At 43.3% G+C, this 4,867-nt stretch overlaps 1 pseudogene; it reads left to right on the top strand.

Moving 5' to 3' along the window:
• Positions 1–952: 952 nt before the first annotated feature.
• Positions 953–3,098, top strand: LOC129497417 (protein SDA1 homolog; annotated as a pseudogene).
• Positions 3,099–4,867: the final 1,769 nt, after the last annotated feature.

The raw sequence follows: 4,867 nt of genomic DNA, 5'->3' as shown, positions 1-4,867 counted from the left end.
AGGACCTGGAATTTTAGCCAATCAGAACCCATCAGGGCTGACTGCCTTCCCAAAGGCTGCCCTGCCCTGAGCTTCGTGGGGTCCCAGAGGGCAAAGGTTCAGGACACTGGGCCCCAACATTGTCAGCCCTCCTCTCCCTAATTCCCTGGAAGCCTTTGGGGTTGGATGCTCCCTCCTTATTGAAAACGCATGCTGGGGTGCTGTACTCTCCCCTCCTGCCAGTCTTGCCTTCCATCTCCCAGAGTAGAGAAAGATGACAAACACAACAAATGTGTGAGGAGTTCCTAAGATGTGGAAGGTGGACCCACAGAGCAACACTGACCTGTAGCATTCCAGAAAAAAAATGGGACGGATTTGTCAACGAAAAAATGTTTCCCCATTTTCCTCAAGTGAACATAAATCTTAGGTAGAAAGGGTCTAGCAAGTGTCGAGAGAAAACGAGGTAAGACCCTGCCTCGCTCAAAATTGTGAGCTTCCAGTACATTTGGCAAGTATAAGGAAGATAACGAATGACCCCTTCCTAGAGAGAAGAGCAGATCCACTGCAGAATCACTGAACCAACACTGTTCTTGTCAGGAACAGCACCAGCTGCTGAAGACAGCGGAGCAGTAATGCCCACAGTGCTCAGGGGGTCTGCCTGGATTCCAGAAGACAGACGAGAGAGATCTCTGCCTTTATTCAAACACCTAATTCTGTAAAAAGATAAATACACAGAAATGGAGTATTTCATAGCTGTTAATGTACCCACATATAATCATAGAATTTTTTTATGTAATAGAAATTTTGAAGATTCTGTTTTTAAAAAATGTATCAGATCCACAGAGGAGTAAATGGAGAAAAGAAAGAGGGAGAAAAAAGAAAGAAAATAAAAGAAAAGAAAAAAAAGAAAAGAAAAGGGCTAGCGGTGAGGTGCTTCTTCAGACCGCTTCTTGCGAGCCACTCAGCAACCAACATGTCTAACAGAAACAATAACAAGCTGCCCAGCAACCAGTCACAGTTATAGAATCTGATCAAGCGGAATCCGCCAGCTTATGTCGAGGAGTTTCTACAGCAGTATAATCACTACAAATCCAATGTGGAGATTTTTAAATTACAACCAAATAAACCTAGCAAAGAACTGGCAGAGCTAGTGATGTTTATAGCACAAATTGGTCACTGCTACCCAGAACATTTAAGTAAGTTTCCTCAAGAGCTGAAAGATCTTCTCTCCTACAATCACACTGTCTTGGATCCAGATCTTCGAATGACATTTTGCAAAGCTTTGATCTTGCTGAGAAATAAGAATCTCATCAATCCATCAAGTTTTCTAGAACTCTTCTTTGAACTTCTGCATTGCCATGATAAGCTTCTGTGAAAGACTTTATACACACATATTGTCACTGATATCAAGAATATAAATGCAAAACACAAGAACAATAAAGTGAATATTGTGTTGCAGAATTTCATGTACACCATGTTAAGAGATAGCAATGCAACTGCAGCCTAGATATCTTTGGATGTGATGACTGAACTCTACAGAAGAAACATCTGGAATTATGCCAAAATTGTCAGTGTGATCACAACTGCATGTTTCTCTAAGGTTACCAAGATATTAGTTGCTGCTTTGACATTTTTCCTTGGGAAAGATGAAGAGGAGAAACAGGACAGCGACTCAGAATCCGAGGATGAAGGACCAACAGCAAGAGACCTGCTAGTGCAATATGCCACGGGGAAGAAAAGCTCCAAACACAAGAAAAGGTTGGAAAAGGCTATGAAAGTGCTCAAGAAACAAAAAAAGAAGAAACCAGAGGTGTTTAACTTTTCAGCTATTCATTTGATTCATGATCCCCAAGATTTTGCAGAAAAATTATTAAAACAACTAGAGAGCTCTACGGAGAGGTTTGAGGTGAAAATGATGCTCATGAACCTCATCTCCAGATTGGTGGGAATTCATGAGCTTTTTCTCTTCAACTTCTATCCCTTTGTACAAAGATTTCTGCAGCCCCACCAAAGAGAAGTAACAAAGATCCTTCTGTTTGCTGCCCAAGCATCTCATCACTTAGTACCCCCAGAGATCATTCAGTCAGTGCTCATGACTGTGGCCAACAATTTTGTCACTGACAAGAACTCTGGGGAGGTCATGACAGTAGTAATCAATGCTATAAAAGAGATAACAGCTCGATGTCCTCTAGTCATGACTGAAGAACTTCTCCAAGACCTAGCTCAGTATAAAACACACAGAGATAAGAATATGATGTCTGCTAGAACTTTGATTCAGCTCTTCCGAACACTGAATCCTAAGATGTTGCAGAAGAAATTCCGGGGTAAGCCTACAGAGGCCTCCATAGAAGAGTGTAAGAATATGGAGAATTAGATGCTAAAGATTACATTCCAGGAGCAGAAGTTCTAGAAGTTGGAAAAGAAGAGAATGCTGAAAATGTTGAAGATGGGTGAGAAAGTACCAGTCTCAGTGAGGAGGCAGATGCTGATGGTGAGTGGGTTGATGTGCATCATTCTTCTGATGAAGAGCAGCAAGAAATATTCAAGAAGCTCAACAGGATGCCCATGGAGGAGCGGAAAGCCAAAGCTGCAGCCATTAGCATGAGCCAAGTTCTAACTCAGGAAGACTTCCAGAAAATCCGCATAGCCCAAATGAGGAAAGAAGTCGACGCTACCCGAGGGAAAGCCCAAAAGAGGAAATATATTGAAAGAGATAGTGATGAGGAGCCCAGGGGTGAGTTACTTTCTCTTCGGGACATTGAACGCCTTCACAAAAAGTCAAAATCTGACAAGGAGACAAGACTAGCAACAGAAGTGGCTGGAAAGGCAGACCGAAAAGAATTTGTGAGGAAGAAAACCAAAATGAACCCATTTTCCAGTTCCACAAATAAAGAGAAGAAAAAACAGAAGAATTTTATGATGATGCGATATAGCCATAACGTCCGGTCAAAAAACAAGCGTTCCTTCCGAGAAAAGCAGCTGGCACTACGAGATGCACTTTTGAAAAAGAGAAAAAGAATGAAGTAACCTCCGAGCAAGTCTTCCATTCCAAGAAGAATGCTAAATTTGTATCATTATTTTGAAAATTAGTTAATCAAGAATGTTTACATTAAAAAGTCCTGAAGGTAAAAAAAAAGAAAGAAAGAAAGAAAGAAAGAAAGAAAGAAAGAAAGAAAGAAAGAGAAAGAAAGAAAAGAAAAGAAAGAAGCAGCCTCCTGTCTGGTCTCCCTGCCTCCATCCGGTCTGGCCCTCCTACTCCCTGCCACACTATGTCCTGCACACCCTCAGGCAAATGCTCCAGGGACACCATGGGCGGATCAGGTCACTCCCCTGTTCAACACCTTCCCCTGGCTCCCTGGTGCACTTAGAGTCAAGCTGGAACCCTTAGGGGGCTGGCAGGCCCTGCAAGATGTGGGCTCCCAGTGGCTCTCTCCTGCCTACTGCTGTGACCCTGGCCACTCCAGACTCTCTGGGCCTCTTGGCTATTCAAGCAAACTCCCAAGCAAAGTCTGCCTCAGGACATTTACCCTTGCTACTCCCTCTGCCTGGAAGGTCTTTCTCTGGGGAGTCTCAAGCCTCACTCACCTGCTTCCTCAGGTGCACCTGGGTCAAGGTAACGAGAGAATACCACCCTGTGCACCTGTTCTCTCACTTTTTGCTAAAGAGGCCCATGAGTGTCAGTGTCACAAACCTGGCCTTCACTCTTTGGCACAATGGTGGGTGCTACTCCAGGCAGAGAAAGTGCTCAGGAATTTTCTTCATTCACAGATAGCAAGTTGCTCATCCGGGGAAGAGGAAGAGGCAAGGACAATAGCTGGCACATTATGCAAAGAGTTTTGCGTGCCCCTAAGATCCCCATTGCATCCATGGGCACCCCGGGCATTAAAGGCACGTGTATCTTGAATTGGTAAATGGGGAAAGAGAAGCTCGGTGGGTGTCCAAGCGTGGTGGCCTGACAGCTTCCGCGGGAGGCAAGTCCAAGGATGTTCCTGCCGGATGGAGTAGCAGGTGAATTGGAGCTTTTCTGTTTAAACAAAGAAAAACTAAAACAGTTAAAGACATATTCACGCATCATGTATCGAGGAAAACCCACAATCTTCGCTTTCCTGGCGGATGACTTAAAAATGTAAAGAAAAACCTTTACAATCTCTTACCAAGAGCAGACCAATAGCTCAAGTGTTGGTTCAGTGAAGACTTTGTCCTTTTAACAGGGAGCAAACCGTTCTGGTTTTGTACCCATTTACCTCTGGGGCCCCTGGATGGTGCAGTGGGTTAAGCCACTGCCTCTTGATTTCAGCTCAGGTCCTGATCTCAGGGTCCTGAGTCTGCTTCTATCTCTCTAACCATCCCCCTGCCACCCCTATCCCAGGCTCACGCTCTCTCCCTCTAAAAAATAAAAATATAAATAAATCTTTAAAAAAATGTTTAAAGGTCTCTTGCTCTGCCCCTTCCCCCTCTTTCTCAAATAAATAAATCTAAAACTCATTTCACTTAATTAAAAGCCTTCTGCCTTGACCACACATTAAAATTTCTTTCCAAAGTTTCCTTCTTATAAACCTTCAACAACTTTCTTTTGATATTCACATTTTGTCCTGTTTTTTTTTTCTTTCTCTCTTACCCACTTTCAATAATTAGTCTCTCTTAGGACAAAATTCCTTTCTTTTCCTTCAACAAAAAAATGCCTTTTTGTTAGGCCACTCACAACAACTTCATGAGGCCTGAGACAAGCCGGCCATCATTCCAGGCTGTTCTCCTTGCTGACAAATCATCTGAGAGAGAACATGAGCCTGTCTGACCATCTGCGTGATAGTTAATGCAGGTAAGTCTGAAGACGGGCCTGTTGCCATCCAACCAAATGATTTTCTTTGCTACCTTTTCTTTGCCAAAG

Source organism: Nyctereutes procyonoides, unplaced genomic scaffold (genome assembly GCF_905146905.1).
Source record: "Nyctereutes procyonoides isolate TBG_1078 unplaced genomic scaffold, NYPRO_anot_genome, whole genome shotgun sequence".
Taxonomy (NCBI): domain Eukaryota; kingdom Metazoa; phylum Chordata; class Mammalia; order Carnivora; family Canidae; genus Nyctereutes; species Nyctereutes procyonoides.
The sequence above is the reverse complement of the archived record's forward strand: the minus strand, read 5'-3'. Positions and strand labels throughout refer to the sequence as shown.